A 17,833-nucleotide genomic window follows, 5' to 3' on the forward strand; every position below is an offset into this window, starting at 1 on the left:
AGTGACAAAGAAATGTAAAAAAAAAAAACAGAAAAATTTATATTTTCAAATATTTTCTGAATATTTCCGCGATATTTCTGAAATTCAAAGCCCAGGCGATCCCCCAATTTCTTTTACGACTCTATGGTCCCAAGAATGTAACAGAAAGAACCAAAACCAACTATTTTGTTTTAAAATTTCACAAATAATTTAATTATCAATGTTATGAAATGACAATGTACGAGGAACTTACATAATTACAAATTGGATCCGAAATAATGCACTGATGAATTAATAATCTTGTATAGGTTGCTGTACCAACAAATTTGATGTATCACAAAGATATAATCCAGAATGTACTTGAATTAATTCATAATTGTACCAAAATAGTGTCTAGTCTAAAATGTCAATGACCACTTTGTAATGCCAATGAATAATTTAAGTAAAAGATTCGTATCAAATTTTGTCTGAAAGTAACTAAACATTCTGATCATAGATTCCTAAAGACTGATATGAAACAGGAATGAATAATTTCTTTACCTCATTGTTATATCAAAACTGTCATCTGGCCTCGACGCAATAGTATTTTCTGAAAAACTTCACTAACTTGTAAACAAGGTCAGGCTTATAGAACATCCTAAGTTCGTAAATAAGGCTAGCTCTTGAATGAATTCTATTACCAAAATACAAGGTATTTATAACTTTCAAACATAAGAAAATCAGGTACACGCAACACTGTCCTCAATCGTGAACAAAAGTCAATTACGCAATATAAATTAAATATACATAATAGTAAGATATACCAAGTTGCTTGAGTTAATTGAACATGATAACGCATGGGTATAAACAGAAAAGACACAACAGAACCATAGCTCCATTACAGAGGAAGGCTGCATAGATCAGTCAGAATAGAGACAATACTTTGGACTACCTTAAAGATGATGTCAGACGGAATTGTATACATAACTGATTTCTTCAATTCAATTATATTCAATCTAAACTCCGTGTTCTGTAACACAAGATGGCGCATTGTCAATCCTACAGCTTTCAACTAAAGGGAGCGGTTAAAACCTAACATTAACTCATTCGCAAGCTGTACCGTACTCCTCACAACATCATTTACGACAGCTTTTTGTGCGCCAACGGCGTTGTGGAAAATTTCTCAGTTCAGGTAGGAAATGCGCTCGCCCAAGTTTGGCATTTTCTGCCTGACGACATTGTGGGAGAGCAGCCAGACGACCGCAGGTGCAGAAGAGTTATCAGCAGGCCATAGAGCATATTGAAACACTCTTAAACCAAGTGAATCTCGGACTGCGCTTTGACACTACAATCAAGACATATTTGAGCAGCAGGGAGGCTGTACAGACCGAAACTTTTTGCACAACAAACCCCTCCGGGAAACTATTCCTCGATAGAGGGCTTATTTCGACAAATAAACCCTTCTATTCAGAATACAGGACAAAAAAAAATGTCCCCGAAAACTCGAAGAGTTTCCAGGGACAACCCGTGTCAAGTTTGCACTGACAACTTGGGTTACTTTAAATAAATCTGAAACAGTTTCCGTGGCGGGGTCGTTATTGAAAAATCCATGGGTCGGGTCCAGCCTCCCTGCTGCTCTGGGAAATGAGTTTCCAAGGAAAAACATTTTTATGTTAGCGGAATTAAATCATTGACAAATAAATAATGGCAAATATTGGAGAAGCACATACGACTAGATTAGCTCGAGAACGTCTCGAAGCAATTCAGAAATTTCTTCCTGTCCGTGATAGTGTCAGACAAAAATTACAACTAAGACAGCAAGCACGGGAAGGCTTTGCAGAGACTACGGAGGAATTATTTAAACCCGTGACCAAAGCTACTGAAAAATCCGCAGCTGTTACCAAAGAGGCTTTAATAGAGCAAAGGAAAATTGTACAGGATATTTCAGCTGGACTTAAACCCCCGCCTCCGCCCGATGAAGTTGTTGTGTCAGTACCTGTTGGTAAGCGAGTAACACAGAGAATTACTGACCCCACCGAAAGATTTACGTCGGATTATATTAAACTTCTTAAAAGTGTACCAGAAGAGAAATTACCTGAGACAATACTGTTAGGATTGATTCAAAGAGGTGTGTCTTTAAAACCAGAACACGGTTCTATAACAGATGATAATTTTATCAAATATTCGTATCGTATACGTGAAAATAAAAAACAAATCAGCAGGGGCGATACAAAATACGATAGACTTGTAGATGCTATACGTAAACTTGATATTCCACCATCGCAACCGGTTTTATTGCCTGCCCTAATAATATCATCGATGATGTATCACGGTTGGAAGTTCTCATCGGAGGAAGACGTGCCGGAAACAATTCTCCGGAAATTATAAATGAAGCCGCAGATATCTGTCAGAGACTATTTCAGCGTGGCATCATGGATATCGGCATCTATCGTGGACTCATTGATGAACTCGCAGACGGTTACCACAGCGACTAGCAAATTTAGTTAGAGAAACAATAATTAAATAAAATGATACTACACGATTCTTTTCGCAGACCAAGAAGTGTCAGAGTAGTAAACTCACGATTACCAGTATACGAGGTTGTTTACGGAGATGGAGTCGGTGATGTTGTTAGGGATTTAGTCACAAGAATCGCTCCGAAAGCTGGACCGTTAGTAAAACAATTCGCGATGAAAGCCGCTGATGTTGTCAAGGATAAAGCCATTGGCACTGTTGGTAGTCTTGCCGGGAAAGCATTTCAATCAATCAAGGATCGACTAGCACAGCTGATACGAAAAAAAAACCCAATCAAGAGGTTGGCGCCAGTAAAACTACCATCCACTGAAGCTATGCCGGCAAATGTTAGTAGCGTAGTAAATAAGGCCGTAAATCAGAAATTAGCTGAGATCGCAACAACAGGAATTACCTCCAAAGCGTTGCAAGATAGTGTAACTGCTAATTTGATAGCTGGTAGTGGTTTCCGGTGACGATAACATTTTAATTAGACCATCACAAATAATAATAATGTTTGCACGAAAATCCAATGACGCGTTTGATATGTCCAAACCAGTACTTAAAGATGATTCTGTACGTGATTTTCAATATTATTCTTATGAAGCACGTGATCCTAACCAACGCGGAAGAATTGAACTACAGGTCCAGGATACAAGTAGATACTTCTTGCCCGCTGAGGCCTTCATCGAAGTTGAAGGTAGGCTTTTAAAGAATGATAACACTAACTACGGAATCGGCGACCGAGTTGGATTTGTTAACAACGGCATCATGGCGTTATTTAAATCCGCTATTTACATGATAGATGGAAAAGAAATTGAAACAATTCATGATAACGTCGACGTTGCCACAACAATTCTCGGGTTGGCGAGATACTCGGATGATTACACCAGATCAGCCGGACCATCAATGATGTTTGCAAAGGATATAACCGACCACCCCGAGAACAGGAATGTAACAATGAATGCTGCCAATACCGAAGTTGCATCGATGAACGAAAATTTTAATTTGGGTTTTGCAACACGTAGATCGATGTTAAGTGGAGATGAAGAGTTCTCAGGTGCGATTCCATTGTCTCACATCTTTGGATTCTGCAGAGATGTCCACAAGGTCATATTCGGTGCCAAACACACAGTTGTACTTGTGCGAAAACCTGATGATAATGACGCTATCTGGCGAGCTGCTGCTGTTGCCCCTGGTCAGGTAATACTAACTAAACTGTGGTTGTGGATGCCAGTGTTGTCTCCGTCAATCACCGAAGAACAACGACTGTTGTCTTTCATGGACACGGGCGGTAAATCACTGCTATCCTGGAAAACAACAACCACAGACGTTATTCAGGGTGATCATGGCGGGTTGTTCACATGGCATATATCATCGCAACAGGGAGTATCAGCACCACGACATATTTTCATTGCATTTCAATCCCGTGATAGAACAGATAACCAGGAAAGAAATCCAATGGTATTTGATACACTTGGAGTTTCTGAAGTTTCGTTGAGAATAAATGGGCATCAGGAGCCATCTGAGGATATATTAATAGATTTCGAACATCATCGTGTCGCACGCGCGTATCATCGTCTGATGTCATTTATGGGGCGCGACCTTAATGTAGACACTGGCCTGCAAATATCACAGCGAGACTTTATGAGTTTATATCCGATTTATTACTTTTCGCTGGAACATCTTGATCTGGTTAAACAATCTGTTGTCGACCTACATTTCCGAGCTCGTGTAGGTGCTCCTGCTGGTGGTTACAGAGCGATTGCTGTCATACTCTCCGATAAAGCAATGCTGCTTGAAGGTGTTGGCGGACGAATGAGGGTCATCGACGCTCCAATCGAGAATATGTAACGCAATTAAAATCAAACTTAGGATATAATGTCATACAGTCATGTTAATGTCACCCTGACTTCCGGTCAGACAAAGAAATTGCAATCAAAGAACGCAAGCACGTGCGGAACATCAATAACACTAAAACGAGATCAGATTACTGGTGGTCCAAACAAGCTGTCGTTGACTAATACTCAGCTTAAACATTTTAATAAGGCACTAACAGCAAAAACCGGTGTCCGACTTGATTTCTCTGCTGCAGCTATCAAGGACATGACTAAAACCGGTGGAATATTTCCTCTTCTCGCAGCAATACCGGCGTTGATTGCCGCGGCAGCACCAGCCGTAGCAAAAGCCGCAGCACTCGGTGCAGTTGGAACTGCAGCTGGAATGGCACTAAAAAAGGCAACCGGAGGAAAATATAAGAAACAAGGCGGAATACTGCCAGGCGGAATATTGCCGTTTATGGTTCCATCAACTCGTGTAACAAGTGGATCTGTCCCCAAGGAACTTATTGGCGCGATGATTGCCGCAGCAGCACCAGCCATAGCAAGGGCCGCAGCACTCGGTGCCGTTTCAACTACACCGAGAGAGGTAACCGGAAAAGGATACAAGAAAAAAAAGGGACGCGGTCTAAGACTACCAGGAACTCCACCATCATGGTATCCAAAAAAATTCTAACGCCGTTGAGCAATTTTGATTTACTCGATACTGTTAAAAAATTGCGTGTAAAACATTTCAGAGGCGTATTTATGCGAGATCAATTACCGCAACAACCGAATAATCCAGAAACTGGCATTATCAATCTCGACAACAAAGATGGTCCTGGAACTCACTGGGTTGCTTACGCGATCGATCCACGTGGAATTATCTATTTCGATTCGTACGGTTTAGCACCGCCAGTTGAGTTTCTCAAGTATGTCAGCAGATTTTCTAATGTTCCAGTGTGGCAGTCGACGCTACCAACACAAACATTAATTGATCCGCCCATTTGTGGGAGGGAGGTTTTAAATGTTCTTGATGCAATCTCAAGAAATCCAGCAACTCCTCCTCATAAAGTAGTGTATGAATATACCGCATCGAGAAATGCTAGCATTTGAAAAACAGCAATAAGAATAATGGTGGATATTTACGGAAGACCTTTCACACGAAGAGGTAAACCAAGCACAGATGCTGATCTCTCAAAATATGCGACCAAAGATGAAGTCGATAATCTTTTGAATATAGCTGGAGTTGACCCAGATGAAGTTGCTATTTTCCAAGACAGGCAAGGAAAACTAAGAACGAGCAACATTAAGTGGAATGATATAATTCGCAGAGTTCTTGGAGCTACCAAGGATAACTTCGTTGCATTTAGTGATGGCGGCCGGATCAAGGACTCGAATATATCAATCGCAAGCATCAAAGACAGTATTGATAAAGGTGTTGATAAATGTGTGAAAAAAGCCGGTGACACAATGACAGGAGAACTCAGCATGAACAACAACAAAATAACCGTACTGAGAGATCCAACCTCGAACGACGACGCAGCAAACAAACAGTATGTGGACACAGCCGACAGCGCCATAGATACTAAATTATCCACGTTACGAGCTGAGTATGATGTTCACGTGGGCGCGTTTACAAGACTTCGAAGAAACTTCGCAAAAACTGATGAGTCCGTGGGTAAGTTCTTTGGGGCTCCTCCAGTCGTCGATGTAAAACTCGCTGATGTAAAGACCGACATTAACACGATCAAACAAACACAGCAGGATATCGTATCGGGTATTCCTGATATCGTTAACAAAACCAGTTTGATTAAAGTTCCCACTGGAGTTACTTCCGGGCATATCACCAACATCGTATTCACGGTATCATCGGGATTCGCAACATGGTCACGACAAAATAACACTATCGAATATACAGCAACAGTCACCGGTGTTTACAGGTTGTCTGTGTTTTCAGCCGCTAGATTTGAAATCTTCACAACATATCCTTGGAGATATTCCACCGATAAGTATTCGGGGGTTTGCACTGTAATACTAAACAGCGGAACCAAGGAAACATTTATGCTTGAAGCCGAGGACGATAGTTTAACAGCAACATCTTACTGGTTTTGTTTGGAATTCGTCGCTGCAACGTCTCAATTGGTTACCGCGTAATTGAATAATGTCAACGACGCCAGATGCTCAACAATATCGATATAATCAAGTCCGTGAGTGGCAATCTGAGTTAAAAACTGTCATCGACGTAACTAGTCAAAAAGTAAAAAAATACAAGCGCCGCATAACAGTGCTGGATATTATGGTTTATTCAGTATCTGCCGTTGTTGCATCCGCGGGAGTAATACTATCAGCGGTCACTCCGGTAATTGCAGTCGCGGCCACGATCTCTGTTTGTACGACCACTACCGCGGCAGGAGTTTTTGGTATCATAGCAAAAAAAATATCCTCGTGTGCTAACACAAAATTACACGATTACACGACAAAATTAAATACAGCCACGACCGCATATCAGAAATTATCATCGCTGATATCATCATCGTTAGACGTGCAAAGTAGCGACGCTACGTCGATATCAGATTCTGAATTCAAACTAATGTCAGATGCGTACAATGACTATTTGAAAACTAAACAAATAAATAATGTCAACGGAACTGCTTCAACAAATAGTCACAAACACAACACCGGTAAGGCCACAATGATCTCAGTGTCCTCGACGACACCAGAATTCGGTATTAATTTTCGAACTCCAATTCCAGTGAGTGAAATCGCGTTAGCAAAGCTCAGTGTGTATCACAGCTGGCCCAATGTCAGGTCGGCATCATTTGGTGGTCTGCAGCCAAATAATTCATTCGTGTTTGGGAAACCCAAAGCGGATTCCACTGTCGAACAGGGTGAACTTGACTGGGATACAATTACACTCCCCACTGGGAGTTATCAGATCGAAGAAATCAATAATGAGATACAACGCCAAATAAAACGAATCACCACCAAGGAAGCCAAAATATCTATAACAGCTCATGAACCAACGCTGTCTGCGGTCATTGAAATCTCAACGCCAGGATACGCCGTGGATATTTATAACAGCTCAATCCGAACAGTATTAGGATGGCCAAAAGAACCCCCCAAGGTTAAACCGCATCCACAAAAACCTGAAAAATCGGATTTTATGACCAATAAAGAAGTACTACACGACCTCGAGTACGACTATTATTTATTCTTTGCAGATCAATTACTAGCAAGAAAAGTTAATTTACTGTACGATACTTGGAGTATAGAAGCTAGCCGCGGAGGAGAACGGCGGCAAGAGATCCGTGTTTACCGTCTAGATGATATAGAATCTGAATTATTTATTCCGATCAATCTAGTACATAAACAACAGCTACAGCTTTTGCGAGTATATTTCCAAGATTATATTTCTGATTTAACAAGTCCGCGTGATAATATTATCACAACCATAGAAAAACTAAACAAACTCGCATCCGCCATGGAAATTATAAATCTAAAAATAATTCAGACTTTACTGGATATTAAAGACGATATCGATGATAATTCTGGACAGATAATCAGATCAGAATTTGCAATTAAATATGGTATTCAAATAAAGGATATTCCAAATTTTAAATTTCCTGGATATAACGTGCCCGAGCTGAAAAAATCAGTCTCTGATCTCATCGATCAATCTTTCGAAGATATTCTTGCCGCGTACGAACGAATAAAACCACAACCTGTTATTCTCAAGCACGACAACAGTACAGCATCCGATGGCAGACACATCTCACCGGGGATCGTAAATATCACAGATGTTATTGCGGTCAATCTTGTATGTGACGTCATCGATGGCAGTTACAGCGCATCAGCTACTACGACGGCACAACAGGGGTTTATCCTGTATACGTTCACACCAAAAGACCCCCCTGGTTTTCTGATTGTGCAAGAACCAATCAATCCGGTCTATCTACGGTGTCATAACCCCTGGTTGTCAACGATAAATTTCAAACTCACCGGCCAGAGGGCAAATTTGTTGGACCTGCGTGACGAGACTGTTAGTATAAACTTACTGGTGAAGTCCTAAAATGCTCTGCATGAGAAACTCTTCGAGGACAAGGACAAGTCAACGGATCCATAATATTTATAATAGTTTTTTTTTCTGCACTGGTCCACTTTCGTCATTTTATCGTGCAAATACCCCATCAAAACCAGCATAAGTTATCGTTGAAAGTGCTAGCACGCATTTAAAAAAAAACGGTTGTGTATAATGTATCAATCCGAGTACATTCATGCACGAGTTCATATTCATGATAAGCAAATTCTTTACGAGGCAATAAAAACCGCATTCGGACAGACATTCCCAGAACAGTATTTCCCCGTTAAAATAGTTATTGACGAGTATGGTGACGAAGACTTCTTGTTAACTCCGTCACAATTAACACAGCTACAGCAAAATCATATGATCATAGTTTGGTGTCAACGAGAACAGATTATGAACTATTCTCATTCCTGTATTGATGCTGAAGCGCTTAAGCAAATCCTGAAAATCTGAAAGCGCCCTTGAGAAGTCCTTTGGACTTCAAGAGAAATGCTTTGAGTTTCCAAGGGCAAAAAAAATAATACACTTTTTTTTTTACCCGTGGAAATGTGCTTTACACTCCAAGCGGGGGAACGCTAGCGTTTCTCAGGTTCTACTTTCACTTTGTGCTGTGAGTCACACGCTATGCGGTTTATACTTCCTTGTCGGCCTCGTAGTCACAAATACTAGTATTTTCGTCAGAAATGCAAGGCATTTCCGGGTCTAGATTCTTTATATAACCTTTTAACCGTCTCACCCTAGTGCTAATTAATTTTCGAGTCTCATACTCTTGTGACAATCCAAGACGAATCTTCTCAACTGCACGGCACAGTGGAATAAATTCAGATACCTGATTTTCAGTTATCCCGGCAAGTGATCTGTAAATGCGATCTTGCAAACCCTTAATGAACCTATATCTGGCAGGGAGATTGTTCTTCCCCAATCGTGATAGCTCATTCAAGGATTCAAAATCTGACATAATTGTTTCAGTGTCTAGTAAAATATTAAAACCTCGCTGTTGTAATTCTTTAATTTCAACAAGTATGGTATTTATATTTTCGTGATTCATATTATTATATATTTTTATATTTTTAATAGAAACACTTTGCATGAGAAGTCTTGGACTTCCAGAGAAACGCTAGCGTGAGCGATGCTAGCATCGCCAAAAACAAAACGAGACAGTCGGAAACATTTATCCCCTGCAAGGGCCTAGATCGTCAAATAACGTTCTAGAACCCCACGAGGACTGCTTCCGACATGACAATACAACATGTAACACGAAACACTTTATCCCCTGCAAGAGCCTCTAGATCGTCAAATAACGTTCTATAGGCTCAAGAGGACGTGTTTAGTGAATTGACAAGGACAAACATATAACATGTAACTTATCCCGAGGACGGACCCTTCTGACTGCCAAGTGACTCAGAGGCACATTTATTTACAAGACGAGACAGCCCTGGCTTCTAGGATCGAGTTCTCTAGCAGGCCCGGCAAACATTTATTTGACAACACCAACAACCTTTACCTCTGATTCGAGTATCACAGCAAGTAAAGGCACAATGAACATGTAATCTTATCCTAAACGACGACACAGAACAGACAACCTTTAACCTCTGATTCGAGTATGACAGCAAGCAAAGGTACAATGAACATGTAATCTTATCCTAACTTATCCTAAGACCTTATCCTATGACGACACAAACATACACAGGTGGGTCATTTTCTACGGTCAGCAGCAGAGCAAAACCATCCATTGAATCGACCATTGGATGGTGCACAAAAGACACCCGCCATTGGCGGATTAAATTTATGGTTTTGCTTGCGCGCGCTGACTTTCGATCGACCCAAAGGTCTTAGGGAGCTATATCGTATATAACCCAACTGTTACTTGCGAGTTGGAAATTCGCTCTAGCAGTGGGCGGGGCTTGTTTAAGATATTTTATTTACACGCTTCTTAAATATAATCGTGTAACGAGCACAAAAAAACAAAACAGTCAGACATACTCAGTAAAACGAGGATACTGTTTGTAAAAAAAATATACTCTACGATAGATAAATGATTATATTTCATGAACTCGATTAAATATTTTATCAGGTTTGACTCTGTCAGGGGGAGCAAATCCTCTGACCAGCAACGACAACTCTGCAAAGCGTTACACACTCTCGGAGGAGTTATCGTCGTTTGTGTCAACGATAAGAGTTATATAAGAAAATAATATTTTTTGTTTGAGCTTTTTTGAAAATGCTGTTTTGTAGATCCCATCTGCGACATGCTGTACAGAAGGTGGACAAATACCGAAATACCTACCGGCTGCGCTCATTGATTGAAATATTATTTCTTCACGAGTCTCAACATTCACAGATTTCACTGCTCTTCTTATAGCTGTTTTACATTTAACTCTTCCTCGTATGGTATTCTTGCTCTGAGTGATCGCTTGAAGGTTTTCAATACTGTTATCAAGTCTGTTCCCGTTAATATGATCAATGACAAGGCCTTTAGGGATCTCTCCGTTAAAAACCTCATAGACGAAACGATGACATAAATACCTCCTTTTCCTAACAGTAAATCTTAAATAACCAGCATTATCAACTGTACCAACTTGTTTCCTCAGCCTGTAGTTTCTCACTATGCCATCTCGGTTTGCCTCATAATTTGGAATAGTTGGATGCGAGACGAATTCTTGATTCATTATACTATAAGCAAATCATTTGTCTAATTCATAATTTGTCTGAAAACTTATTTATGTAATCACGCTCGCATTTGAGAGCGTTATCACAGTCTGGATTTTTTTTATCATAATACCGTTTTAGTTCTCGATAGCGTTTTCCACCACACGCTGAACATAATTGCGTTTTTTCTCGTACTCCAATGCCGCATCTGATACACCGTATCGGTCCTAGACTCCCACCGCGGATCTGTTGAGCATGTTGTCCACAGTATTCGCCTCTGCAGGGTTTGCTACACGGCGCTGATGAATTTAGTTTGATCCACTTGCATTGGTTCATCATATAATATATTTGTCTATTTAAATATTTGTCTTAATTATAATAATGGGTTTTGAAAGACTATCCAGAATAAAACCCGTATCAGGTTCTAGATTCGATCTTGACCGGTTATCCGCTGATCCACGACGAAGAGAGTTAGCAACGGTAATTGGTGTTATCAAGAATGCCAAAGAAGAGTTTCGTCGTGATGGTGCCGCACACACGTGGTCTTCGTATAAAATTATCCCCGGAAACGCGAGCGTTTCTCTGGAAATGCAAAGCATTTCTCGTGGCCGTATCATTGATGCTACCATGAACGATACAATCGCGCGTAACATAATTGGGTATCTCGACGATAGAAGATATTTCGTACAGATAAAATTTATTGTTGGAGTCGGCGACGGAAAGTGGATTATCAGAGACAAACTAGACCCTGTTCTTGATGCCAGAGGCGTTCGTGGAAAAACCGTTCTGTTAAGTAAAGATTCGAAACCGGGAGTACTTGTTGGGATTGATATACCATATTATGCCAGAGCGTATCCTGTGACCGCAGTCATTTATGGAATTTATCCGATGAAGAAACCAAGCGTTGATAAACTCAAACCGATGAAGGTGTCGGTGTTGAATTGTGTAGCCGAGCGAGTAATGGAGCATTTTAAAAATGCAATGCGAGGAAACGGCCTAACACCGCTAAGACAAACTAAAATAACAGCGTGGGCGACACGAGTAGCGGATAAAGGAGCGTCAATAAATGATGTTGCTGAGCTAGAGCGATTACTAAAATTTCCTATAACGGTTTCATCGTTAACCGGTGAGGTATTGTATGAGTGTAAATACAATTCCCGTGGAACACCAATAACTATTATCGATCATAACAGTCACGCCTGGACTGACTCGGTTAGGATATTTCCTCGAGACCGTGTTGTGAAGTATTAGTCGAGCGATGCTAGCATGGGAAATGCAAGCATTTCCAAAAACATGTTTGATTTTATTTATCAGATAAGTAAAACCGATCCAGTGTCTGTGTGGTTATTCAGAAGTAGTGAAGATGGAGAATATGATCAGTTTGTGAGACCCAACGGGGAAATATACAGAACAACGGCGTTACAGCAGGAAATGAAAAAACTCGCAGAAAAATATCATGCTGGCAACACTGATACGTTACTGACACACTGTTTTACTGTCCCCGGTGTTGTCGCGCATGTAGCCCGGGAACGAAATTCATGGAGACCAACTCCGAAAAGTTTTCTTGCTGATATCCAGCAGAGCTGTGTCGAATACGGACACGGCGGTTTGTGGAATACTCAGTATGATCACCGCGGTATGATATCCGTGGACATGACGGCGTGTTATCCAGGAAGTTTCCTTGGGCGTGGAGAATGCAGCGAATATTTTAAACGGTTTGGCCACCCTGGCAATACCATGACAAGAGTAGCTGTCAACGGTGTTTTACCCGATTTTGACTTGACCGGATTTGCTTGTGTGTCGTCGTTTAAATTCGCTAAGGATTTACATCCTGTGTGTTATGTTTGGTTTGGCAGACATTTCGTTGAGAAGCGATGGGCACCGATAGTGTTATTGCGAGACATGCTTGACAGTCGAATACTGTTGTCGCTGACGGTCAGCGAAGCGATTATATGTTATTGTCGTCAAACCGAAGTTTGGTTGCCAACTCCAACGCCGGTTACGTTAGAAGAAGTCATCGAAGATTGGTCACGAGAATATCCAGAAACTTCTATCGACGCTATCATCAAGAAAGCTCCTGAAGTACTTAAAAGCAAACTTGGAAATGATGAAAGCACAGCAAAAGATCTAGGACGAAGAATAATAGGGAAATTCACTCAAGGTGGAGCGTATGATCATAAACAACATCACAGTCGATTAATCATGGACAAGACTGAATTGGATCTTATTGTCGCTGATGCAGCCACGAACAACATGTTCTGTAACCGCGAAGATGTGTTTCTGTCAAACGGGGAAAAACTAGGGACTGTTTTTAGTTATATCGACGGAGAATCATCTCAGTACACACATTTGAGATCTTCGATGCTGGCTTATGTATCCATAAATTTGTTGTCGATGATCAATAGATTCCCCGTTGCCGCAGTGAGAGTTGCAACGGATTCATTTTATATCGATAAAAAACACTCAGCGCTGTTGGATAATGTTATATCGGATGATCCATCGTGGGGCTCGTGGAGAATAAAGAATGAAATGTTACACGGATATTGTGAATCGGCTGATGTTGAAATCGAGGATGAGTATCGCAGCGCAGAAATATCTTCGACGGTTTCGTCGGGGACAACTTCGTTGTTGCCGCCGGTGCACGATCCTGTTACAAGACACAAAACAGTTTATCTGAACGGTCCTGGTGGTTCCGGTAAGACAACTCGAGCGATTGAATTATTTAGAAACTCTGACATAATTGTGCTAACACCCACACACAGACTTGCCAGGGAGATGAGACAACGGGATGTTAACGCGAGCACGTATCACAGTTTTTTCAAATACAGCGGCGGCACGTGGACACCTGAACGAATGGGAACGAAATATATTCCCGAGAAAATAATCTGGGATGAGATAGACACTGTGCCGTTGGATACATTAAAACAGTTTCTGGATTGGCTGCTAAAGAAAAATACCGCAGTGGTGATGTGCGGCGATCATGGTCAACCACCCCCATTTACAGGTGAATCTCCACACGAGTGGCTGAAAACTTTTGTAGATTATTATGAGGAAATAACTAACGATGTTAGAGCACTCGATGAAACGCTGAAAGAGTTTAAGACACTGATCAGGCTACAAACCAATAAAGTCCAGTGTGAGATAATGCGTGAAATAATTCCAGAGACTTCGCTGAGCGACTTTTGGGAAACGTGGAAACCAAGTGATTTAATTGTGGCAAGTAGAAAGATAGTCAGGGACACACTGCAGCAGCGGTTATTTCAGTTACATCAGAAGAAATTTCCAATGCTGGTAGTGCCATTGTGTTATAGACCAGCTGATACGCGACTGCAGAATATTGATGTTGATATTCCAGGGCGCCTGACTGCGTCGGGTCCGGAGAAACAGAATTTAGTATTAAATGATATTGTCACAGTTGATATTGATGCTGTTGAACAGGCACTAAAAATGAGCAAATCCCCGTGGACGCTAGGATACGCTATGACCATCCACAGTTCGCAGGGACTAACTATTTCAGATACAACAGTTTGGATTGTTGATGATCGCATCGAGTGGTCAAATTTAGTTTATTTAGCCGTGTCAAGAGTAAGAAGGATAGGTCAGTTACGAAGAATTGTATTAGATGATGTTGTCAACGACAGCATCAACAGCTCAATCGCTGATGATACAATAAGAAAGAAATTAGCCGGTTACAAACAGAGCGACAAAAAAAATGGTAGAGAGTTTGATCCCAAGCAAAGTTTGGATGCTGAATTTGTAATACAATTACAACAACAGCAGAATAATCACTGTGCGAGTTGTAATTGTTTATTGCTGTGGCAGTATTCGAAAAACGACCCAAGGCAATTTACGGTAGATAGAATAGATAGCAGTCGCGGTCATACACGTGAAAATGTGATGTTGACCTGTCTTGAGTGTAACCGACGCAGAGGGTGCTGCCTACCGAAGTGATTTGGGTGGTAGTTGTGTATCCTCGGGAATCACCTGAAGTTGCTCGCGTTTAAATCCGCGTTGAGGAGCAGTCGAATCTAATCTGTAGATGGGAGGTCTGCCGGTTGATCTGGTTATGCTGGATATCTTATGTGTAGTAACACTCCATGTGGGATCGGTTGCTCTTTTTTTTCCTCCTTCTAGTTCGCCTGGTTCGTATAAATACCTAACGGTGACATTACCCAGCAGTGGGGACGCTAGCGTCCCTGGCCGCGTTGAAACATGTCCGCGTTCACTGACGCGGGGTATATATTTTTTTGTGATTGCATTTACAGGTCTCATGTTTGTTGTTCTGGTAATTTCATTATTCAGTGCGGCTATCACGTTTGGCAGTCTTGCAACCCATTCACGAGATCTCGTATCGTAAATGAATTCCCTCGCGTACTGGTATCCGAATAATCTCTCAGCGAGTGTTCTATTAAATCGCTCAACAATTGCCTGATCCCGATGAATTTCAGTATGTCCTCGTCGTATGGTAACGTTATGCTGCTTTGTCAGTGATGACACCGCGCCCTGAAATTCCTTGCCAGGATCAACTTGTAATAATCGTGGCCATCGCAGAGGTCCTCGTTGATAAATTCGTTTAAACGCAGAGGCGACTTCGGACGCTGTTTTAGTCGCTAACGGTTCTGCTTCTTTGTATCTACTGGCAACATCAACTACGGTTAGCGCGTATTTGTATATTTTTCTACGGACAGTATCATGAGGCAGGAATAGTATGTCAGCCTGATGAACTTCATTGGGCACACTAACATCAAAATGTGCAAAGTTGATTTGTCGAGGTGGTGGTAAGTAGATTTGCCATATTGCTTGTTTTGATAGCCAATTTTTGGCAACCTCGCGTGTTACTGATGCCGCGTTGGCGAGTTTATTAATTGCTGAGTTACCTCTCCAGTATCCGATTGGGGAATAATAAATCGCTTGCATTTTTATTTAATTATCCAGCGCCTAATACTAATTTAGATTTCATCGCTGATCTTACTAACCAATTAGCGAGTGACTCCTTAAATGATTTATTTTTTATGGCGCTTAGTGCATGAATTAATTTCACATCCGCGATATGCCTGTCTTGTAGATCTTTACTTCGATAAGCAACATCATGTATGTGACACGCTGCGTCGATAGCGTTTATCGGATACTCTCCCGGTTTTGGTTTAGATTGTTCATCAAGTCTGATATCTAGTCGGGTCCCTGGACCGCAGTAATTGTATCCTGGGAGATGTTTTTCTCCGGGATACTTTGCCCAGGGAGTTCCGGGGAGCTTTCCAAGTTTGGCTGCAATGTCACCTCCGCTAAATTCTCGCTTTTTTTTTGAAATCTAAATTTTTTTGTGCCACATCGCGTACACGTACCAGAAAGTGCTTGTCTGTTATTTTTTGTTGTAATGGTTGTTAGGTCATTCGTAGGGGTTCGTGCCTTACACTTCACACAATATAGATCCATAATTATTATTCTTTATATACAAATGGAAATTACAGACTTTTCTGCGACAAAAAAGAAAGAGCCAATCAAGCATAATTAGGTGTTGCCAAATTCTATCAGAATGATTATCATAGGACCATCAGGATCGGGTAAAACGCAGTTGTTGTTGAACCTGATTATGAAGTGGATGAAGTGGGATAAGCTGTATTTGATAGCTCCATCTGTAGATGATCAACGATGCTATGATGTAATAAAGGATTTTAATGAGAGTGCAAGCGCGCTGAGTGAAGACGGTGAGGATGTTGTTGAATTTATCACTGATATCGAAGAAGCTCCCAGCGTCGAGGATCTTGATGAATCAATTAACAACCTAGTAGTGTATGATGATGTTATGTTGGACAAGCAAAAAAATCCTGCAAGAATATTTTCCCGGGGACGTCACAAAAACACTGATGTGATTTATGTTACTCAGCGTTATACACAAATTCCTAAAGTAATCAGGGATAATTGTAATCTTCTTGCGGTATTCAATGGAGTTGATACACATACACTGAGAAATATTCATCAAACCTGGTGTGGTGGCGATATGGATTTAAATAAATTTAAAAATTTCTTCAGTCATGCTCAAAGAAAACCTCACGGATTTGTGACAATAAATTTACACGATCCCAGAACAAGATACCGTATTGGACTTGATACACTATTTGCAACATAAAAATGTTTTTCCTTGGAAACTCATTTCCCAGAGCAGCAGGGAGGCTGGACCCGACCCATGGATTTTTCAATAACGACCCCGCCACGGAAACTGTTTCAGATTTATTTAAAGTAACCCAAGTTGTCAGTGCAAACTTGACACGGGTTGTCCCTGGAAACTCTTCGAGTTTTCGGGGACATTTTTTTTTGTCCTGTATTCTGAATAGAAGGGTTTATTTGTCGAAATAAGCCCTCTATCGAGGAATAGTTTCCCGGAGGGGTTTGTTGTGCAAAAAGTTTCGGTCTGTACAGCCTCCCTGCTGCTATTTGTCCTCCTTGGTCACTCCCGCTGGGGAGACACTGTTAACTGCATGTTCCTCCAAGGTCATTGATATCTACGTAGGCCCGCGCCTACACACCTATGATGGTTGAGCTGTCAACTTTGTATGTAGAAGGCAAGTTCGCCTACATGCAGAAGTCCAATGCCGTTAGTGCAGATTAATATACCACGTAGTGGCGCCGGTGATGTCACAGCCCTATGCAGCGAGTACGACAAATAGTACTTGGCTATCCTATAGGCTCCTGCTGACTGACGCTGCAAGAAGGGTGTCAAGGTTCATCTCTACAAAGACCAAAGAGGCCATGGTCAACAGTAATAGTTGCCTGCCCATAGAAATCGATCCGGACCTTTAGTTAGCTATTGACC

Source organism: Sinohyriopsis cumingii, chromosome 4 (genome assembly GCF_028554795.1).
Source record: "Sinohyriopsis cumingii isolate HCF-2022 chromosome 4, ASM2855479v2, whole genome shotgun sequence".
Taxonomy (NCBI): Eukaryota; Metazoa; Mollusca; class Bivalvia; order Unionida; family Unionidae; genus Sinohyriopsis; species Sinohyriopsis cumingii.